The 24091-nt window shown below is 41.0% G+C and overlaps 1 protein-coding gene across 4 annotated transcripts in view; it reads right to left on the bottom strand.

Annotated features, from left to right (window-relative positions):
- Nucleotides 1-24091, bottom strand: part of FAM222B (family with sequence similarity 222 member B) — an 87877-nt gene that overhangs the window by 52767 nt on the left and 11019 nt on the right. Inside the window, exon 1 of one of the 4 annotated variants that reach the window (XM_047832762.1) lies at nucleotides 23005-23537. The exons of 2 other annotated variants lie outside the window; for them this stretch is intronic. The gene's annotated coding sequence lies outside the window, so the exon portion shown is untranslated. Of the gene's footprint in view, nucleotides 1-22790; nucleotides 22839-23004; nucleotides 23538-24091 lie in introns of those variants that run through there. One more of the 4 variants, XM_047832767.1, reaches the window with a different exon arrangement.

Genomic DNA, 24091 nt, shown 5'->3' with positions numbered 1-24091 from the left:
CCTTTAACTATTATGTCAATGTAGCAAAGTATTTTTTTAAGCTGGCTGTATTTTCTCTTTCAGACACTAGAGGGAAGTTTAAAATCCATTCACTGTATCTTTGGATTCATTCATTCATTCACTCATATCGAAACTGAATAAGCTACAGTCCTTGTCTTTAAGGTGCTTAGCCCAGTGAGGGAAAACACAACAGTTAAAAAAAAAGAAAAAAAAAAGCAAACTACAAGAAAGAGCCAAACCTCAACTTTTTTACAAGACTGTGGGTTTTGGGAAGGACAGAAGGGGAAGCATTTCTGGCAGAGGGACTAAAAAAAACCATGTCCATATAATAATTCACACTAGACAAACCAGCATATCCAAACTGGCTTGTTCCCCTATTTATCTTCCCCATCTTAATCTAAATGGAAATAACATATAACTACAAGTTACTTTAAACAATTATCTATAGAAACGAGACACATGAAGTGTTAACATGTGTGGAAGATTTGCTAAAATATCGAACTGACTAGGTTTCAAAACCTATTATACACAGTTTTTAAAATTTTTATAAAAAGTTTAAGTAAGCTCTACAACCAACATGGGGTTCAAACTCACAACCCTGAGATCAAGAATTACATGTTCTTCCAACTGAGTCAGCCATGCACCCCTATTATACACAGTTTTAAAAACATGAAAGTTGGGGCTCCTGGGTGACTTAGTTAAGTGTCTGACTCTTGATCTCAGCTCAGGTCTTCACCTCAGGGTCATGAGTTCAAGCCCCGCAACAGGCTCCATGTGAGTGTGGAACCTACTTAAACAAACATGAAGATAACAGATACAACTGGAGTTAAGACTGCTTACTTAATAGGAGTGTCTGGGTGGTTCAGTAGATTAGGCGTCCGACTTCAACTCAGGCCATGTTCTTGCGGGTTCGTGAGTTGGGAGTCCAGCATCAGGCTCTCTGCTGTCAGCACGAAGCCTACTTTGAATCTTCTGTCTCCCTCTCTCTGCCCCTTCCCCACTCATTCTGTCTCTCAAAAATAATCATTAAAAAAAAAAAAAGACTGCTTACATAATAAAAATTCTCATCTGAAATCATGATAAATTATACAGCTCCCTGAAAAGTGTGTCAAGGATAAAAAATAGAGGTTTCCTAAATGTGCTCTGTCTTACACAAATTAAGTTTCCCAGAGTCAGGAAATAGAATTCTCTGACAATTAGCTTTCACTGATGCCTTTGTAAAGAGACATCTTGCTTAGCAAATCATTTCCACACCTAAATAATTCAAGCCTACACAGGAAAGACTAACACTTGAACTCAAAGTCACCATGGAATGGAATGGAAACATTTGTGTGGTGTATTTTTCCCTAATCCTAAAATAACTATTGCATCTTTTGCTATGGTTTGGGATGTCTGGATTGTTTGTGTTGGGGTTGGGGAGTTGGAGACAAGGAACAAGTTGTTAACTTTTCATACTGAGGGTAAATTTCTCATATTCAAAGGGTGGCACATGGTAGAAAAAGTAAAAGCCAGCATCTTGAAAAAGTTTCACACACATACACAAAATGAGGCGGCAAACTTGTGAATCAAGCATGATTTGGCATCTTTAAATGCAGAGCCGATTCTCTTCTAGTGCCAAAGCCAATGGCTTCTCCTGTAGATGAAATGGCACAGTTCCTGAAAAAGCCCTGGACGCTGTTTCCCCACAATCCTATAATCTGTCAGAAGACAGAAAACAAAAAGAAGGCTTTGCCAGCCAGAAAAAGCAAATTATAACCAACACAGAGCCAACACTTTACTTCAGACAGAAGGAGCTTTTCTATGCATCTTTGGAAGGAGAGAGACAAAAGAAGCTTACTATTGCTCAAATAACCAAGGCAAACATTTTAACCAAATACCATCTTGGATAAGCATTTGATGCAATAGTCTGCTTTCTCACTTCTTAGTCATAGCTTTAAAGAATAATTTCCAACATTTATGGAAAAGAGTTGATGGCCACAAAATACAAAGAATTTTTACAATTCAATATGAAAAAAACAACCAAAGGGGAAATTTTCTTTTCTTTTTTTCTTTTTCCCAAAGGGTACATTTTCAAAGGGCATGAACTGGTAGTCACAGAAGAAATATGTAAGGTCAAATATTATATATAATTCTACATTGTTAAAAACCAGTAGAGGGGCACCTGGGTGGCTCAGTTCGTTAAGCGTCTAACTCTTGGTCTCGGCTCAGGTCACAATCTCATGATTCAGAAGTTTGAGCCCCACATTGGGCTCTGTGCTGGCAGCGTGGAGCCTGATCAGGATTCTCTCTCTCTCCCTCTCCCTCTCTCCCTTCTCTGCTTGTGCTCGCTCTCTCTCAAAATAAATAAACAAACATTAAAAAAAAAAAAAGGCAATAGAAAGTGACTTTTCCATACAGGCAGCTCTTTTTGCCCCTGGGTCCCATACAGGCGATTTAATAAAACCACCTTTTTTCACCAAAGAAAGAAAAAGAAAAGAAAGTGCTTCTCCATACAATCCTAAGGGTATTTTGGCTTGATAGTACTGCCAACTGCAAGCCTCAGAGAAAACCTTGGCCACTCAGAATGAAGAAAAAAAAAAAAAAGAAAGAAACAAAAGATAATGATATTTAAATTTTTTTTTTTCAACGTTTATTTATTTTTGGGACAGAGAGAGACAGAGCATGAACGGGGGAGGGGCAGAGAGAGAGGGAGACACAGAATCGGAAGCAGGCTCCAGGCTCTGAGCCATCAGCCCAGAGCCCGACGCGGGGCTCGAACTCACGGACCGCGAGATCGTGACCTGGCTGAAGTCGGACGCTTAACCGACTGCGCCACCCAGGCGCCCCTAGATAATGATATTTAAAATCACACTGTACAGGGGCTCAGTCAGTTAAGTGTGTAACTCTTGATTTCAGCTCAGGTTTGGGAAATCAAGCCCCACACTGGGCTCTGCGCTGACGGTGTGAAGCCTGCTTGAGATTCTCTGTCTCTCTCTCCCTCTCTCTGCCCCTCCCCGGCTCATGCCTGCTCTCTCTCTCTCTCTCTCAAAACGTTAAAAAAAATTTTTTTCTAAATCACACTGTACACTTTAAATATCTTACAATTTTATTTGTCAATTATAGCCCAAATAAGCTGGGGGAGCTGGGGAGATAAGGGTGCCTAGCTAAGTAATACATACCTAAAAATATTTAGAATAGAAGCTTTGTGAAACATCTACTCTGGGAAGGAAACTATTAAAAAAATGGATACAGGTAAACTGCAAACTAAAGGAACTAAAATAAGAATAAAAGATGAACCTTTACCTGTGAACATAAAACAGCTGAAGCCAATCCCCAAGCCTACAATGAACAAGGGAGATCACAGAAGTAAATAAAAGAAAGTCTAAATATAACCACAGAGGTAAAGCATCTCTAACAAAGTAAGCTTACTCAACTGCCTTGCTGTAGAAGCAGGCCATTCTGGGACCCCCTTTCCAGTCACCAAATGCAAAAGAAAAGCAAATAATGCCTGGATGGGACAAAAGTCTTCCCATCAAAGAGGAAAAGAAAGCTAAGCCTTTTACTTGTCCTTGATACAAAGAGGGAAAGAACTGTGGGAGAACTCAAATTCCAGAAAAAAAGGATTCAATTCCAACCTATGTAAAGCTAAGAACTTCATGTTACTTTGTTCTAAAATTAGCAATACACAGGTCCCTACTGAAAAAACAATACACAAGATCCCAACTGAGCTGTCAGCAGGGTAAAGTTCTAAGCACGTCAGCACGTTATTGCTTAACCATTTCAGTTTTCCCTTATCAGTTTCAGACATAAAAGACCCACATCCCAAGTTTCTTCTATTGTTAATGCCAGTTTAGAGGCTGAGAAAAATTTAGTTCATCAGATTCAAATTTCAAGCATTTTCTGAGTGCATTATAGGTAATGATGCCACAGATTCTATATTTAACCTCAGGTGTGGAACAAGGAGTGCTAGCTTTGGCTGAAATGGCACCATGTCCCTCCTCCAAGCCTAACTGCAACCATCACCTAAGCTTTCATTAAAGTGGCTATATGGTGTCATCTAAAATAAATTAAAGTGCATTTTCAGTGCTTTTTTGTGAGTGGTTCTACTAATTGGCTATGATGCTTTAAATACAGATAATAAATCACCCCTACTGGTCCTTTAAATATTCAGCATTAAAACTGCCATAGGCTAGGGGCACCTGGGTGGCTCGGTCGATTGAGGGTCCGACCTCAGCTCAGGTCATGATCTCGCAGTGGGTTCGAGCTCTGCATCGGCCTCTGTGCTGACAGCTCAGAACCTGGAGCCTGCTTCAGATTCTGTGTCTCCTTCTCCCTTTGCCCCTCCCCCACCTCTCAAAAATAAATAAACATAAAAAAAACTTTTTTTTTTTTAAATAATCCCATAGGCTGGCAGTCATACCCTCATTTGAACCACAAAGCCAAGAATGGTAAAAAAAATCTTGTGATACAAATCCTCTGAAGTGATATAATAAATCTTTTGGAAATATTCTCTAACTAAAATTTGTTTCATTATGGTTCCATAATTGTTACACTCCAGAATTAGGGTAGCAGTATCTTTTCCCAAATCTGGAACTATTTTTTCTTCAAATAGTATTTATAAAAATATATCACCTTTCTCAAAAGGAACTTATGGCCTCTAACAGACAGCATGTTGCTAATTTTCACAACATCCCAATAAAGAACTATTATTTAGCATCTATATCACACTTTAACTTGCAGAAGTGTTTTACAATATTTTCATTAGTAGTCATGCCTCACAACCACCCATGAGCTAAACTGGTCCTGTTATCCTCATTTGAGAGCTGAAAAAACTGATGTATGATAAGGCCAAGGTCAAGCCAGTCTGCTTTTCCAAAACCACGAAGCTAATTCTTAAAAACAGTATCATTCACTCAACCAGTGTATCTGTATTGCTCATAGTCCTAGTTTTAGTAGGTTCTTAGAACACAGAAACCCACCTAAAATGAGGGTACAAAAACATTAAATTATTGTTGTAACACTTCACCAAAAATACACAACCACATTTGAATATAAATAAGTAAGGATTTAATAACAATGACACAAGGAGTTTCCAGAAATTGGTTCCCAAAACCTCTATGTCATCATACGAAAACAAAAAAAGGATCAAATGCTTCTTCATCTTATTTTTCTTCTTAATCCACTACAATCAGACTTCTATCTCCATCACTCCAATGAGTGGTTCTAGTCAAGGTCACCAATAACCACTAGGTTGCCAAACCCCATGCGTACTTCTCTGTTCTTTTCGGAGACAATAATCAATACGGTGGTCCACTCCATCCTTGAAACATATTTTTTACTTGGCTTCCATAGCATCACTGGTTTTCCTCCTACCTCACTGGCTGCTCCTTCTCCTTCATACCTCTTTTCTAGCCACAATCCATTCCTAGGTGACCTCCTGATTGAATTTCATGACTTCAAACTCTACCTACATGTTGATTTCAAGTCTACAATGCCAGCCCAGATTTCTCCCAGGAATTCCAGGCTTTTCTATCTTATAGCTCCAGTTGGCTATCTAACAAGCACCTCAAACTTGATATGACCAAAGCAAAATCCTTCCACCAGAATCTTACCCATCTCAATAAATATTATCACCTACCTAGTTTCCACAGCCAATAATGCATAAGTTAGGCATGATTCCTCTTTGCCTCACTCCCCCTGGCTGCTGCCAATCCCTGAGCAAGTCCCGAGGACTTCATTTCCAAAAGAAATTCCAAATCTACTTCTCTACAGCTCTTCTACCATCACTCCAATCCAAGTCACCACCAATTCTCATCTAAATTAGTGCAAGTCTTGTTACTAGTCTCCTTGCCTCTACTCACGATCTCCCTACAATGAATCCATTTCCACACAGTAAGCAGAACATTCTAATTACAAATCAATTCACATCATATGCCCGCTTAAAAACCTCTGAAGGAAACACATTACCCTAGCTTTCAAACCTCAGTGTCATCTGGTCTCTGCCGCCTTCTGGCACCACTCTCCCTCTCACCACATTCAAGTCACATTAGCCTTATTTCTGTTCTTCCAAGATATGAAGTTCATTCCTCTTTAGTTCTACACTGGAATGTGTGATCTGGTAATCTCTGAATTCTCCTAGATCTTAACTGCCATACTCTGAAAGGTATTCCCTATTCTCCTAACCTAAAGTAGCTGCCCATTCACTCTCTAACACATCAGTCTATTTTAATTCTCTGCATCGTATTTATCATAACTGGGTTTTAAAAAGTTGTCTGTTGTCTGTTTACCCTCCCTAGAATACAAGCTCCATAAGAGGACAGACTGTCCATCTTGATTAGCAGTGTATTACTAGTGCTCTACACATACTAGAAACTCAAAAAATTTGGCAGGCTTAGTTACCCTTACCCACAAAGAGCTCACAATCCAGGTGAAGAAACAAGACAACACTTAAATAATAAATGTAATGCTAGCAGGATAATAAAATGTTACAGTAGCCCAGCAGCAGGAGTGATTAATTCTGCCTTGAGAACTAGGAAGACCTCACAGAAGAAATGAGCTATGAGCTAAATCCTAAAGATTAATTAGGAGATTCACCACATTATTGGTTATGTTTGCTTGTTTTGGAAGAAACGTCCATGGAAGGAAAAAAAATAGCTTGAACAAAAATGTAATGAGGAAAGGAGGAAGGAAGATGGAGCCAATCATCTATGTGTTAAGTGTGCTGTGAATGATTAAGAATCCTAAAGGGAAAGAGCATAAGTAGTCTTCCAATTTAGGAAGATTGCTCTTGTGGCAATGTGGTGGATCAACTGAAGGGGTAGTAAGACTTGAGGCATGAAGACCAGTTAGGAGGATATTGCAACTGACCAAGTAAGAAATAAAAATGGTCAGGGCACCTGGGTGTCGGTCGGTTGAGCTTCCAACTCTTGGTTTCATCTCAGGCCATGATCTCACGGTTTCATGAGTCGGAGTCCCACATTGGGCTCTGCTCTGAAAGTGCAGAGCCTACTTGGGATTCTCTGTCTCCCTCTCTCTCTGCCCCTCCCCTGCTCACGCTGTGTCTCTCTCTCTCTCAAAAATAAATAAAACATCAACAAAATTAAAAAAAAGAGGGAGAGAAATAAAAATGGTCTAATCTATGACTTCGGCAATATGGTTGGAAAGAAAGAGGCAGATTTAGGAGATCTTCAACGCTAAAATCAAATCTAGGGATCAGGCAGATACGAGTGGTAAGGGAAAAGAAAGGAGCAAGGTCAAATCCAATATTTTTGATTTAGCAACTGTATGGCTATTAATAGCATTCAACCAGTCAGGGAATCTAGAAAGTTTAGATTTTGTGGCAAAAATAATGAATTCCAAGATGCCCATAAGATGTCCAGGTGGATTCTGGAAATATAGGTCTGGATCCCAGGAGACAGAGATTTGAGTTAAATATAGAGATTTGAATTACATTACCTGTGAAAAATAAAACAAGAAGAGGGTGGCTAAGAACAGAATTGTCAGCAACATTAACACTTAAGGACTGGATAGAAGAAAGGGAGACTAAAAAGAAATAAAAAAGAAAAACCAAGCATGGACAGTTTAAAGAAGCACAGAAGCAAAAACTGAAAAATTAGGGGTACCTGGGTGGCACCCAGACGGTTAAGCATCCGACTCTTGATTTTGGCTCAGGTCATGATCTCACAGTTTGTGGGTTCGAGCCCCACACTGGGCTCTATGCTGACAGCTCAGAGCCTGGAGCCTGCTTCAGATTCTTGTCTCCCTCTCTCTCTGCCCCTCCCTCAGTCATTCTCTCTCTCCCTCTCCTTCAAAAATAAATAAACATTTAAAAATTTTTAATTAAAAAATTAAAAAAATTAATAAAAGCAGAAGGCAAAATAAATCAAGGACTGAAAAGCATCATCTGGGTTTCACAATTAGGTCACTGAGCAGAGCAATTTCAGCGGAGTGTTGGGGACAAAATCAAATTACATGCTTGAGGAATAAATAGGCTATGAGAAAGTAAAGAGAGCAGGAGAAAGACTACTTTTAGGAATAGGAGAGAAACTGAGCAGTAACTGGGGGTAGGGTGGGGACAAAGAATTGGGGAAAAGAAATAAATACGAACATAAAAACAGTGATATAACAAGGTCGCAGAGGGATTAACAATATGGAGAAGAAAGGAAAGGCCAACATATGAATACAGTAAAGTCTGCAGGTGTGGAAAAAAATGAAGATAACTTCCACTTGATAGCCTTTGAGAGAAAGGTGGGGGAGAGAATAACATTGAAGGACTAGAGATCAGCTGGGTTAACAATTTACAAAGAGCAGGCAAATAAATATTCCAGTGAGACACGGGAGCCTGACCAGTCACCCACACAACCCCCTACTAAGAAGAATGATCTTACTTTATCTAAAAACATTTTTTTTAAGTTTATTTATTTTTGAGAGAGACAGAGTGCGAGTGGGTTAGGGGTAGAGAGAGAGGGAGACACAGAATCTGAAGCAGGCTCCAGGCTCTGAGCTGTCAGCAGAGCCCAACGCAGGGCTCAAACTCACGAACCATGAATGAGATCATGACCTGAGCCGACGCTTAACTGACTGAGCCACCCAGGCGCCCCTGATCTTACTTTATCTAAATAAAAGTTCTTACTTAGAAATTTGAGATCTGATGGAAAATCAGAGTAGTTGTGGAAAGAAAGAGCAGAGACATGATCCAGAAACACGAGCAAATAGTTCAAATTGCCTCTCACAAGAAAGCAATAGCAGAGGGAAGAGGAAGGATGCAAGCAGAGGAGGAACGCTGTTAATCAATATTGGACCTGGTCCAGCTGACCAAAAATCACAGCCAAGTTTTTCTGTGTCTTACCAAATCTAAAAATCCACACTAACCTGGAAGTTGTAATACTTCTAAGAATTTGAAGGGTGTGTCCTGCCACAATATTCCTAGTGTCCAAGCTTCATTCAGTTCATTAAGTAATCCCTGGGAGAATAAATAGCTTGGCTAGACTTTGGATAATATTCATATATACCCCCATTAACTTCATAAATCTCTCCCTATACTTTTTCATGCACTGAAGTGGAAAAATACTGATAACACAGCAGTGTCCTAGGATAGAAAGACAGTAGGGAAAGAAAGCTAGTAGCATTATGCTTGAGAATAAGCAAACTTAAAGTAGAAAATAAACAGCAAAATATTCTTGAAGTCTTAAGAATTAGAGTACACATTGCAACAATGTGGATGGAACTAGAGGGTATTATGCTAAGCGAAGTAAGTCAGTCAGAGAAAGACAAATAGGGGCGCGGCTGGGTGGCTCAGTCGGTTAAGCGTCCAACTTTGGCTCAGGTCATGATCTCATGGTCCGTGAGTTCGAGCCCCACGTCAGGCTCTGTGCTGACAGCTCAGAGCCTGGAGCCTGTTTCAGATTCTGTCTCCCTCTCTCTCTGACCCTTCCCCGTTCATGCTCTATCTCTCTCTGTCTCAAAAATAAATAAACATTAAAAAAAAAAAAAAAGACAGACAAATATATGACTTCACTCATATGAGGAATTTAAGACACAAAACAGATGACCATATGGGAAGGAAAGCAAAAAGAATATAAAAACAGGGAGGGGGACAAAACATAAGAGACTCTTAAATACAGAGAACAAACTGAGGGTTGCTGGAGGGGCTGTGGGTATGGGGATGGACTAAATGGATAAGGGGTTTATCCATGTTTACATCCTGGATGTTTATTTGTTAAAATAAACAAATTAAAAAAAAAGAATTAGAGTACACAACTGCATTACAAATTAAAATAAATTCTAAAGGATCTTAAATTGTCACTCAGAGACTTTTCACCATGCTTTTTTTTTTTTTTTTTTTTTTTTTAAAGTAAACTCTACACCCAACAACCCCAAAAGTCCCATGCACTACTGACTGAGCCGGCCAGACATTCCCATACTGTGTACCTTTTATGTTACTTAAAATATATTCAAAAAAGAAATAAAATTAAGTTAAAATTCAAATATATTTAGGAAATTACATTTTTGGAATTCTTCTTTAAAGTCTCCCTCTTCCACCCCCAGACTTTTTTTTTTTTTTTTTAAGGTAGGCTTCAGACCAAGCATGGAGTCCAATGCGGGGCTTGAACTGAGATCAAGATCTGAGCTGAGATTAAGAGTCAGACCCTCAACCCACTAAGCCACCCAGGGGCCCTCAGACTGTTATTTTTACACAGTAAAATTTATTTTTTAGTGTTCAGTTCTAAAAGTCCTCATAAACATACAGATGTGTAACCACAATCAAGGTACAGAATAGTTCCATTACCCTCCAGAAATTTCCTCATTCTACTGCTTTGTAGTAAAACATTCCCCTACCCCTAGAGCAAGACAATCATCAATCTGCTCTCCACTGTCCCTATAGTTTTAAGTTTTCTAGACTATCATATACATTCAATCAAATAGTGAGTAGCCTTTTCAGTTTAGCTTCTTTCACTTACCATAATGCATATGAGATTCATTTATGTTATTACATATATAAATAGTTCCTTTCTATTGCTGAGTAGTATTCCACTATATGAATATATCACAGTTGGTTAATCCATACCAAAGATGAAGGACATTCAGGTTGTTTCTAGTTCTGAGTACAAATAAAAAGCTGCTATAAATATGGGAGCGCCTGGGAGGTTCAGTGGGTTGAGCATCCGACTTCGGCTCAGGTCATGATCTCCACAGTTCATGGGTTCGAGCCCCATATCAGGCTCTATGCTGACAGCTCCAAGCCTGGAACCTGCTTCAGATTCTGTCTCTCTCTCCCCTCCTCCTCTACTTGTGCTCCCTCTCTCTCAAAAATAAATATTTTTTAAAAGATACATTTATAGGGGCGCCTGGGTGGCTCAGTTGGTTAAGCGGCCGAGTTTGGCTCAGGTCATGATCTCGCGGTCCATGAGTTCGAGCCCCGCGTCGGGCTCTGTGCTGATAGCTCAGAGCCTGGAGCCTGTTTCGGATTCTGTGTCTCCCTCTCTCTGACCCTCCCCTATTCATGCTCTGTCTCTCCCTGTCTCAAAAATAAATAAAAAACGTTAAAATAAAATAAAATACGCATATTAAAAAAAAAGATACATTCATAAATAAATAAATAAATAAATAAATAAATAAATAAAGCTGCTATAAATATTCACATACAGGTTTTTATGTCCTAGGTTGTCACTCCACTGGGTAAATACTTGGGTCACATGTTAAATGTTTGTTTTACTTAGTAAGAAACTACCACAGTGTTTCCTTAAGTTCTAGTTGTTCCACGTCCCTGCCAGCCCATAATCTAATCAGTTTTCTTTTGTTGTTTTTTTAGCCATTCTAATGACATATCTCATTATTTTTAATTTGCATTTCTCTAATGACTGAGATGTTGAGATTTTCACACACTTACTTGCCATTAATCTATCTGCTCCGGTGAGGTCACTCAAATCTTTCACTCATTTTTTTATGGTGCTGTTTGCTTCTTGACGAGTTCTGAACTCTTTATACATTCTAGATACAGGTTTATGTATGTCTGATATACAATTTGCAAATATTTTCTCCCACTCTGTGTCTTGTCTTTTTTAAGTTGACTCCATGCCCAACATGGGGCTCAAACTCACAACCCTGGGATCAAGAGTCACATCTCTACCAACTGAGCCGGGTGTCCCGTCTGTGTCTTCTCTTCATTCACTTAAGTATCTTTTGCAAAGTAAAAGTTTTCAATTTTGATGAAACTCAATTCATCAAGAAAAATTTTTTTGGATCTTGTTTTTGGTGTTGTATCTAAAAACTCTTTACCTAATGCAAGGTAACAAAGATTTTCTCCTGTTTCTCCTGCATAAAATATTCCAAGTATTTTATAGTTTTCCATTTTATATTTAGGTCTATGATCGATTTTGAGTTAATTTTTACAAATGGTATGAAGTATAGTTTGAGGCACATTTTTTCTTTCTTTTACTTTAGATATCCAATCGTTTCAACAACTCGTTGAGAAGACTATCTTTTCTCCTTTGACTTGCCTTTGTACCTCTATCAAAAATCAAATGGCTATATTTAATACTGTGGGTCTATTTCTGGACTTTGTATTCTGTTCATTGATCTGTCAAACTATCCTTTCGCCAATACCACACGGTCTTGATTACCATAGCTCTTCAGTAAGTCTTGAAATCAGGTAGTAGGAGTCTTCCAACTTTGTTGTCCTTTTTCAAAATAATTTTGGTTATGTTGGTCCCTTTGCTTTTCTTTCTTTTTCTTTCTTGTTTTTTTTTAACATTTATTTACTTCTGAGAAACAGAGCATGAGTGGGGGAGGGGCAGACAGAGAGGGAGACACAGAATCCACAGGCTCTGAGCTGTCAGTACAGAACCAGATGCAGGGCTTGAACCCACAAACTATGAGATCACGGCTTGAGCCAAAGTTAGACGCTCAACCGACTGAGCCACCAAGGCACCCCCACCTTTTTTTCAATGTTTTTTCAATGTATTTTTGAGAGAGAGACAGACACTGTGAGCAGGAGAGGGGTAAAGAGAGAGGGAGACACAGAATCTGAAGAAGGCTCCAGGCTCTGAGCTGTCAGCACAAAGGGGGCTTGGACCCAGGAGCCATGAGATCATGACCTGAGCCGAAGTCAGATGCCCAACCGACTGAGATACCCCGGTACCCCTAAAAATCTTTAAAATCTTTAGCCCCATCCAAATAAATATATATATAACTAAAAAATTTTTTAAAGAAATGCTTGTTAATTTTGTGGGATTTTTCTTTTAGTTATCTTTTAGAGATATATACGGAAATATTTATTAACTTATGAATCTGAGATTTCTTTAAAAATAACTTAGGTGGGTTAGTGGATGGGGAAACATAGATAACACAAGATTGGCACAAGTTCAAAATTACTGTAGCGGAGTGATAGGGGTTCTTTATACTGATGTCTACTCTCGCATATATTTGAAATTTTCATAATAAAAAAGTAAAAAGAAAACCTATCTACAGAATTAATCTTCTCTTTAACATAAATCCCTAAGGTGAGGGAGAAAATGAGAAGTATGGGGAGTTAAGCCTTGAATCAAGGTGAGACCCTAGGGATGTCTGTGATTCTCAGTATTTGATTTTCTTGTCAAAGCCAGACATCCTGTTTAATGTCAATATTAAAAATGTTTAGCTAAAGTCAACCAACAACTACAGATACTCTGCATATTCCTTCCTTTCATAAAACATGTCTCTGCTTTTATTTCAAAATCATGAACTATAAAAAAAGCACCTAAATCATACCAAACTGTCCTTCCAGAAAACAACAGCATGTGTATTTTTCACTTACCATCAGGTATATTTATTTCATTGTTTTCAGTTCTAATATAACTGGTGAAAAAGCTACGGAGTAGCAGAAAACTAGACAGTTAGCTTGAATTCCTAATCCCAACTCTGAACCATTCAGGCTTCAATCAGAGGCATTCAGTGGAAATAGATTCTTTTTTCCTCCATCTTTATAATAGAACTGATGTTAGACAAGGCAGTTGCAGGGTTCTTGGCTGGCTCAGTCAGTAGAGCATGCAACTCTCGGTCTCAGGGTCAAGAGGTCAAGCTCCATGTTCGGCATGCAGACTATTTAAAAAAAAAAAAAAAACTAAAAAAATAATTTAAAAAATTTAAAAAGGCAAATTTCCTAAGTCTGGTAAACCATTGAGAATAGGGGAAAACAAAGATGTACAGCTAATATGCACACAATTCATTTTTTTCAAAAAATGTTGTAATGGGGCACCTGGGTGGCTCAGTTGGTTAAGTGCCCAGCTTCAGCTCAGGTCATGATCTCGCGGTCCATGGGTTCGAGCCCCGCATCAGGTTCTGTGCTAACAGCTCAGAGCCTGGAGCTTGCATCAGATTCTGTGTCTCCATCTGTCTCTCTGCCCCTCCCCTGCTCATGCTCTGTCTCTCTCCATCTTTCAAGAATGAATAAATGTTTAAAAAAAATGTTTACTTATTTTGAAAGAGAGTGCACATGCACACAAGCAGGACAGGGGCAGAAGGAGAGGGAGAGAATTTCAAGCACGCTCCACACTTAGCGCAGAGCCCGACATGGGGCTCGAACCCATGACCTCGCGTTCATGACTTGAGCGGAAGTCAAGAGTCGATGCGTAACAGACTGAGCCACCCAGGCACCCCTGCACACTGATTCTTTATTGAAAAGTTCGCTGGGAAGCTTGGCAGGCTCAGTCAGTAGAACATGCAACTCTTGATCTCGTCGTGGTCATGAGCTCGAGCCTTGTGTTGGTCAAAGAGATTACTTAAATAAAAACTTCTTTAAAAAATGGAAAAATAGGGCACCCTGGTGGCTCAGTCGATTAAGCATCCAATTTCAGCTCAGGTCATGATCTCATGGTTCCTGAGTTTGAGCCCCACATCGAGCTCTCTGCTGTCAGCACAGAGCCTGCTTCTGATCCTCTGTCCCCCTCCCTCTCTGCCCCTCCCCTGCTGGTTCACTCTCTTTCAAAATAAATAAATAACCTTAAAGTTTTTTTTCAATAAATAAATAAATAATGGGAAAATAAAGAAAAGATTTAGCACTGCATGAACTACTATCAAGAAGGTACTTGGTGCCACATTATTATAAAACCAATCCCTCCAGATGATGTGAATAAACAACAAATAAAGCAACTAGAACTCAGACTCACAGAGTAATTAACGCTGACTTTAACTATCACTTATACCCTAATGATTTCTAGATCTGCATCTTCATTCTAAACTTTTCTACTAAACTCAAGACCCAATATCCAGAAGCTTATTGGACATTTGCTCCTAGATTTTCCTGACACCTCAAATCTAATATACCAAAATCATTGTCCCTCAAATGTAACACCCTCTCACCCCTGTATTCCCTACCTTGGTTAATAATATCACCATCCACTTGCCCAAGCAAGCAATTTCAAATCCATCTTTGACAACTCCTTCCCCCTTACCCACTCCTCAACATAAAGTCAGTAAGACCCTCCTGGTGATTCTCCTAAAAAGCTCGTTAACCTGTCTACAATTCCACTATTACCACTGTAACTGAGATCTCAATCTCTCTCAAATGATCATCACACAAATGTCTCATAACCAACTAGCCCCCCTCCCCCCACCCCCTGCTGCCATAGCCAATTTCACACTTTAAAATCTAACTTCCAGGGGCGCCTGGGTGGCTCAGTCGGTTGAGCAACCGACTTCGGCTCAGGTCATGATCTCGCAGTTCATGAGTTCAAGCCCCAAGTCGGGCTCTGGTGCTGGCAGCTCAGAGCCTGGAGCCTGCTTTAGATTCTGTGTCCCCCTTTCTCACCACCCCACCCCTGCTTGTGCTCTGTTTCTCTCTGTCTTTCAAAAATGAATAAACATTAAAAAAAAAAAAAAAATCTAACTTCCATACTGCCAACAGTGTTACTTTTCTTAAACAGTGATCCAAACTTGTTCCTTACCTGACTCAAAACTCTCCCATGACTTAAACAAACAAACAAACAAACAAAACTCTCCCATGACTCCCTGGCATTTTATCTTACAAAGTAAAATTCAGACCCCTCACCAAGGCCATCTACAACTGGGCTCCAACTCATCTTTCACCTCACTTCCTTCCATTTCTTCCTCATGCCCCATGATCTAGCCACATTAAACCACTGGCCCACAGGTCCATACTCATATACTCTCTACCCTTGTGCAAGCTGTTCTCTGTATTTGAAACACTACCCTCTCCAATCTTTTTTTGTTGAGATAGCCAAATTATATTCATCCTTTAAGACCCAACTGATTCTTTCTCTAGCAAGCGTTGTCCAACCTTCCCCTCACCCCACCACACAGAACCTGTGCTCCCATAGCACTTAGTACAGATCTCTATGATTGAACTTACTGTACTAATTCATAATTATTTGTGTTAGTCTCCAATTAAAATGTGCATTCTTGGGGTGCCTGGATAGCTCAGTCAGTTAAGCATCCACTTCAGCTCATGTCATCATCTTGCTGTTCAGGGTTCGAGGCCGTTGGGCTCTGTGCTGACGGCTCAGAGTCTGGACCCAGTGTTGGATTCTATGTCTCCTTCTCTCTCTGTCCCTTCCCCATGTGCACACACGTGTACGCACTCTCTCCCTCTCTCTCTCTCTCTCTCTCAAAAATAATATTAAAAAAACAAAATGTGTACTCTTGGGGCACCTGGATGGTTTAGTTGGTAAAGCATGCAACTCTTGATCTCAGGGTTGTGAGTTTGAGCCCCAGGTTGGGTATAGAGATTACTAAAAAAATAAACTTTAAATATATACATAAACAAATTAAATGAAATCTTTTTTTTAAATGTGCATTCTTTAGGGGTGCCTGTCTCGCATGCAACTCAATCTTGGCATCATGAGTTCAAACCCCATGATGAGTGATGAGCATAGAGGCTACTTAAAAAAATAAATAAAAATAAAATAAAATAAAAGAATGCACCTGGGTGGCTCAGTCAGTTAAGCATCTGACTCAGTTTCAACTCAGGTCATGATCTCACGGTTAGTGAGTTCGAGCCCTGCATCTGGCTCTGTGCTGACAGCCTGGAGCCTGCTTGGGATTCTCTCCCTCCCTCTCTCTCTCAAAATACATAAATAAACTTAAAAAAAAAAAAAAAGTTCAGGGGCACATGGGTGGCTCAGTCAGTTGAGCGTCCAACTCTTGATTCTGGCTCAGGTCATGATCCCAGGATCATGGGATCCAGCCCTGCGTCCAGCTCCGCGCTAAGCATGCAGCCTGCTTAAGATTCTCTCTTTCCTGGGGGACCTGGGTGGCCCAGTCAGTTAAGCTGTCTGACTCTTGACCTTGGCTGAGGTCATGATCTCTTGGTTCCTGAATCTGAGCCCCACATCGGGCTCCATACTGACAGTATGGAGCCTGCTTGGGATTCCCTCCCTCCCTCTCTCTGCCCCTCCCCCGATCTTTCACTCTTTCAAAATAAACTTAAAAATTCTTAACAACAACAAAAAAGCCCCTCCCCCTCTCCCCAACTTGCAAGGAAACACACTCTCTCTAAATTAAAAAAGCTGGGGCACCTGGGTGGCGCAGTCGGTTAAGCGTCCGACTTCAGCCAGGTCACGATCTCGCGGTCCGTGAGTTTGAGCCCCGAGTCGGGCTCTGGGCTGATGGCTCAGAGCCTGGAGCCTGTTTCCGATTCTGTGTCTCCCTCTCTCGCTGCCCCTCCCCCGTTCATGCTCTGTCTCTCTCTGTCCCAAAAATAAATAAAAACGTTGAGAAAAAAAAAATTAAAAAAAAAAATAAATTAAAAAAGCTAAAAAAATAAAAGTGCACTCCTTACAAAGATTATGTCATTCATATTTTAATTTCAGTGCCTAGCACAATTCCTAACACACAATAGGCACTTAAATGTCTGCTGACTGATTGCTGAAAGGACCAACTCATTTTCTAATGAGACCAGAGACCAAAAAGCTTAAGAGAGTCAAACCTAACTTTGGTTTACTGATGAAAAGAAAAAACACTAGACAAATTTGTGCTTATGCTATTTCTAGTTTTTCATACTTTCTCCCACTAGCTTCAGGGCTGGTTGCCAGAAAATTAGTAAATGAGTCTTGGGGCACCTGGGTGGCTCAGCTGGTTAAGTGTCTGACTTCGGCTCAGGTCACGATCTCACAGTTCGTGGATTCAAGTCCTATGTCGGGTTCTGTGCTGACAGCTTGGACCCTGAAGCTTGCTTCAGATTCTGTGTCTCCCTCTCTCTCTGCCCCAACCCCGCTCACGCTGTGTCTCTCAAAAATAAATAAATGCTAAAAAAATAATAATAAACTTAAAAAATTTAAAAAAAGAAAATTAGTAACTGAGTCTTTTAAATCCCTCCTTCAATGACCTATATTTTCCCATGAAACAGTACAATCCAGTGCTATAATACTAAGCCATCATTTGATAACTGAACCTTAATTCTGATCATTTATTATCCTCCTTGTAGTAAATGGATTTTTAGGGGTACCTGGCTGACTCAGTTGGAAGAACATGAGACTCTTGATCTCAGGGTCATGAGTTCAAGCTCCATGTTGGGAGCAGAGATTAAATAAATGATACTTAAAAATAAATAAATAATAGGGGCGCCTGGGTGGCTCAGTCAGTTGAGCGTCCGACTTCGGCTCAGGCCATGATCTCATAGTTTGTGAGTTCGAGCCCCACATTAGGTTCCGTGCTGACAGCTCAGAGCCAGGAGCCTGCTTCGGATTCTGTGTCTCCCTCTCTCTCTGCCCCTCCCCCACTCAAGCTCTGTCTCTCTCTCTCTCTCTCTCTCTGTCAAAAATAAATAAACATTAAAAAATTTTTTAATAAATACATAACAAAATAAAAATAAATGCATTTTTCATAAAGAAAATTGAGCATTTTTCCACTTGAGTTGTACTTCCTTTCACTCTAAGTTACAAAGCTCTAAAAGGGACATAACCAAGACCTTGATAGGCAGTGAAAAGACAGAAATAGATACTAAACACTTCTCTGCTGAGAAAGCATTCACCTCTCACCATGAGCAGAGTGACTTCACACTTATCCCCACTCTGGTCAGCTGTGAAGCTTCAACCCTTCCCCTGGCCACTTTGCTTCTCACACTACTCTCACTTTCCACTTTATTATATTAGTATCATCTTTTTGGAGTTGCTATTACATTTTAGGAGGTGAAATTCAAGAATGAGGCTCATGTCTTTTCTGAAAATGTTCCAAGCTTCCTGTCCTGCTCTGCTGCATTATACAATGTTACTCTGCCAAATACTTAGCTCATTTCCTTCTCCTGCTTGTCCTGATATGGTGGTACACATCAATAATGCCCTCCCCTTCACATTTTCAGACTTTCCTGTCTGCTTGTAATGCCCTATCTTCCTCGTCCATCTATGAGGGTGTATCATGCATGTTATGCAAAGGGTCTTTACTGACAATACCTGTACCCAGCCATCCATCAACTCTCACAAGTTGTACCTTCCTCTAGTAGAGCGCTTAATGTATTTCATCAATTGTAAGACATACTTTCCCCTCCACATTTCTCTGAAAATAGGATATATCTTACAACTGATAGCATGCCAGTCTTTCTTAACATTTCTTCTTTCTTCCTTGCATGTAAAGTAATTGTGAGCCTTACAATCATTAGCAACACAGAGCTGATGAAATAAAGTATTACATTCTATAATAATTACTTTGTATACATCTGTTTCCTAGGCCAAACTGTGAACTGAGAGGGTCCGGGCTATATGACAAACATCTTTGACCAGCATAGATTTGAGCACAAAAAGAGGGTGCATCAGACAAACACTAGTTAGATAGTTATTTAGCATTTGCTAAGTCTTAAGTAGTATTGTAAACATTTTACATGTATTAAGCACATTTAACCCTCACAACAACCTGTGCAGGAAGTACAGTTATTATAGATGAAGAAACTGAGGTAAAGAAACATAGGGAAGCTCATTCAAAGATACACAAAGTTCCAGAAGATCTGAACTCATCTTTGCTGATTATGTTTTATATTGTTTATCATTTTTCCATTCAGCAAATATTTAACAAGCAATTACTCCAGGCCAACTATATACTGTGCTAAACACAGGTAAGCAAAACCTGGCCTCTGGAGGCTACTCTGAATCATATATCCATTCTTTCAACGTTTATTTATTTTTGGGACAGAGAGAGACAGAGCATGAACAGGGGAGGGGCAGAGAGAGAGGGAGACACAGAATCGGAAACAGGCTCCAGGCTCCGAGCCATCAGCCCAGAGCCCGACGCGGGGCTCGAACTCACGGACCGCGAGATCGTGACCTGGCTGAAGTTGACCTGGCTGAAGTCGGACGCTTAACCGACTGCGCCACCCAGGCGCCCCCATCATATATCCATTCTTGAATCCTTTACCCTCCAAACATCAGAACAACCTACAAATTCACTAAGTTAAATCTGCTCTTCTCTTTTACTTTTCAGCATCTTCCCATATAGCCCCTTTTTAAAGTTTTTAGCGCTCTATCAAGAACCAAACAAAGGACAAAAAAACAAAAACATAAACAACAAAAACCTTTGTACTCAATTATTAGCAGCTGTGAAAAGATCACAAAAGACTTCAGTTAAGGAATGGGTGGCCAGATCCAAAGGGTTCTAAAGGAACAAAGGTTCTGTTCATAAGCAAATATTCAAAGAAAAAAAGGTAAAAACACATAATTTTGTTTTTATTTTTTATTATTTTTTTAACACCATAATGTTGTCTTTAAGTAGACTGTTTTAAAATGTTTTCCCTGAGGGCACCTGGGTGGCTCAGTCGGTTGGGCGTCTGACTCCTGATTTTGGCTCAGGTCATGATCTCAGCTTCGTGGGTTCAAGTCCTGCATCTGGCTCTGTGCTGCCTGCTTGGGACTCCCTCTCCCCACCACCACCCTCCCACCCCCCACACACACAAATAAATAAACTTTAAAAAAAAAAAAAGTTTTCCTCTGAGACAGAAGATACTTTTTAAAAAATTATTCATTTTATCATAATAAAAATGAGCTAGTAACCTTTAATTCCTTTTTTTTTTTTTCTTAGCCCTTGCTGTGTCAGAGATTCATGAGTAGTCCTTACATCCCCACTTTAGATAGACTGCTCCCACAACAGGTAATCAAGGCACTGACCACGCCGTCTCTCCCAAGGGAAGACTCTCCATTTGGTAAGTCATCTACCACATAAAAATAACCACAAATAGGAAAAAGAATAGAGAGGACAGGAAATTCTCATCACAACTGAACAAGCCTCTATCATTTTAACATGACATGAATGGCATTAGGGACTCATTTGAACCAATGGAAATTTTCAGTAGAGGGAAAAACACATTACAAAATTAAAAATAAATGTCCAATTATTAAAATAAAATAGGATAACTAAGCCAGCTCTACTTTTATACCTCTACTTCAGGTTCCATCTGGTGAGCAAAGACAAAATAAATTTGTATTCTGTAAATGCCCTATGACAACAGTAACAAGCGCTTTCTTTCAAAACTATCCTCTAAAAAAGAACAATCGTTGGAGGCACCTGGGTGGCTCAGTGAGTTAAGTGTCCAACTTTGGCTCAGGTTATGATCTCACAGTCCGTGGATTCAAGCCCCACATAGGGCTCCGTACCGACAGCTCGGACCTGGAGCCTGCTTCAGATTTTGTGTCTCCTTCTCTCTCTGCCCCTCGCCCACTTGTGCTCTGTCTCTCTATGTCTCTCAAAAATAAATAAATGTAATAAAAAAATAAACATTAAAAAATTTAAAAAAAAAAGAAGAACAATTGGGGTTATGGGCAGTTATTGGGAGAGCCAAGGAACTAGAGCAAAAAATTAAAAGTGATATATCACTGTATATTTCCAAGAAAAAGAGGTAAAACACGTTTTACCAGATGGAGAAGTTAACGACAACTAGGGTTCATTTCCCCCATTCCTATAAAATAATTCACTGTTCTTATCTGTGAATCTTCAAGGACCTAGTACAGCCACTCCCTACCTTTGCTCAGATGAAAGACAAATCACTCACTAATTTCCAAAAGGCCTCGCTATTTCACGCTCTTCATCTTTAGGGCCAGCAAAGCTGAAGCATCCATCTCATTCTGTCCTTTTGAAAGAAGTTTCACGTCTTTCAAAAGCTGTGGCTAGAAAGCCATTTTCTCTCTCTAGAAGCACACAGTTTAACTCTGTCCTCTGCTTTGTCTACCCTAAATAACAACAAGAACAGCAACAAAGCCTCAGGAGTGCTCCTTCAGCCTCTCAGAAAAGAACCAGCCACCTCTTGGACAGCTGCTTCTGTCTTTCTCTCAGAGACACTCCACCCTGGAGGTTCCACAGGCAGCGTAACAAAAAAGTGGAGCTGCAAAGCTGCTGTATGCTTATCTGACCTCCAAAACAGAGACACGACCCTTGGGGCAACCAGAGACTCCCTCGCAAAAGAAAACTTTTATCCAATTTAAAAATAGCAAATTGTATTTGCACACCCCTCTTTGTGCAGCCCTCCCAGCTTGTCTCAAACTAGTTTTCTGGACTCCTAATAAAGCACATTAGTACCAACTGTGTTACATACAAGACAAGGAACCTGAGTGAGCTATGTTCACAAAGCATTTAACAGATTGGCCCTCCGTTCTCTTATTTCTTCCTTTTGAGTAAGGAGCTACACACCATTTGTAAAAATGCCCAAGAGTATGGTATTTTTCCTACACAAGTCTGATGGCTAATTAGTCACATCACAAACTGGTATTTTTGCACATGATCTACTGTGCCTACGTAAAACGCACATATGTGCCTATTGAGGTTTTACAAACAATATGCTTCGCCTTGACAAAGAAATCAATCACTCTACTAATAACGGTAAGGTCTAAAATCCAGTAATATTGTTGGTGACAATAGTACCATCGGTATAGTACCTCCAATTTACAATTTTCATACACAATTTCAATCACGTACATTGATGCTTGCAATAGCCCACCGAAGCACTACATCTTTCAGAGGTTCAGAAAGGTTAAGTAGGACCTGCCCAAGGTTATCTATCAGCTTTATCAATGGTGGACGTGGTTTCGAACCTGTCAGACTCTAAGTCCCTAGCTTTCTTCCCTAGACCCCTCCCAGCTTTAAACAGAGGGCTCCTGACTCCCATCCTCCGCCCAGAAAAGCCCATGACTCTAGGCGACCGGCCTTCCCTGCCTGGATCAGAGTTAGCTTCTTCAGCTCCAGCAAGGCTTTCATCCTCCACCACCCTCCCCCCGCGACCATTCTCTGAAAGAAGCGGAAAGGGAGAGGCGACCGAAAGCTCCTGGGGGAAGGGACGATGACAAACGGGGAAGCGCGGGACACTGCCCCTGCCGTGGGCTCCTTCACTCTGCCGCACTCACCTCCTTCCCTCCGCCAAGCGGTCCAGCCCTGGCGCTGGCGATCCGGCCACCTATGCCCCAAATTCTCCCATCATCACCTCAAACTGTCCCTCCCCCACGCCCCTTCGCCTCCGACAGGCAGAGCCCACCCCCCCCCCTCACCAAGTCGAGGTATCCCTCCACCAAGCCACCCCTCTTCTCTCCGGCCGCCCACCCCTCTTCCACCATCACTCACTGTCGGTGACTGGGCCCGGCCCTCATGGCTGCTCTGTTGCTGCCCGCCGCCGCCACCGCTACTCCACGCCCCGGCCCCTCAGTAGCCGCCGCCGCCGTCGGGACTAGCCGGGAGCCGCTCTTGCGCATGCGCAGCCTGGATTACCGGGGCCCTCTATGGACGCCCGCGCATGCGTAGCCGGAGCCGAGGCGTCTTCTTCAGTGCCTGATGCTCTGCACCCCTGAGTCTCAGGTGGACATGGCCGCTGGCTTCGAGGACCTATTAGGCTTTCAGGCTTCGATGGCCGCCCTTAGGTCCAAGGCCTCTGGGTTACCTTGCCTAGGGTTACTAAACGCTTGGACCTCGATCACAGACTTAATGACACTTCCAGGATTCTGGATCCTACTTGCACTTAAAAGGCCCGAATGCAGGTGCTCTGAGGTGACTGATAATGAACTTGGCTCTCTTTCAAAAAGACGATCACATCTAGAATACATTGGAGGTAATTGTGTAAGAGGTAATTTTGACACCCCAGAATACACTACTGGCCAGGAGGTGCTCAGAAGCCCCTGGGGATCTTGTCAAGGCGGCACTTAAACTTCTTTGGGACACTGCAAAGTTCAGTCTGTTTATCAAGGGCATACTGTTTATTGGACAGAAATGTTCTGGGCATCTCATATGTGCCATCGAGGAACTTGTAGGCCTATAGTTTCTTACTTTACAGCTCTCACTACAGAGCCTGGCCCTTTTGCAAACTGGTAAACAAAAACTAGACCTTTAGCCCATGGAGACCCAACCATCAGCCCCTAGACCACTGTGCTGCCTTGGCATAGTGGAACAAGAAACTAGGTTAGGGGCGCCTGGGTGGCTCAGTCCTTAAGCGTTGGACTCTTGATCTCAGCTCTGGTCATGATCTCACTATTCATGAGTTCGAGCCCAGCGCGGGCTCCTTGCTGACAGCTTGCTTGGGATTCTCTCTCTGGCCCTCTGCTGCTCTCGCTCTCTCTCTCTCTCTCTCAAAATAAATAAGCAAACCTAAAAAGAAAAAAAAAATACTAGGCTCAGTTGAATCTTGGAAATTCAGCAATACAGATTTGACAGATGAGGG

This window comes from Prionailurus viverrinus, chromosome E1 (assembly GCF_022837055.1).
Source record: "Prionailurus viverrinus isolate Anna chromosome E1, UM_Priviv_1.0, whole genome shotgun sequence".
NCBI lineage: Eukaryota > Metazoa > Chordata > Mammalia > Carnivora > Felidae > Prionailurus > Prionailurus viverrinus.
This window is presented reverse-complemented; position numbering and strand designations above follow the sequence as displayed.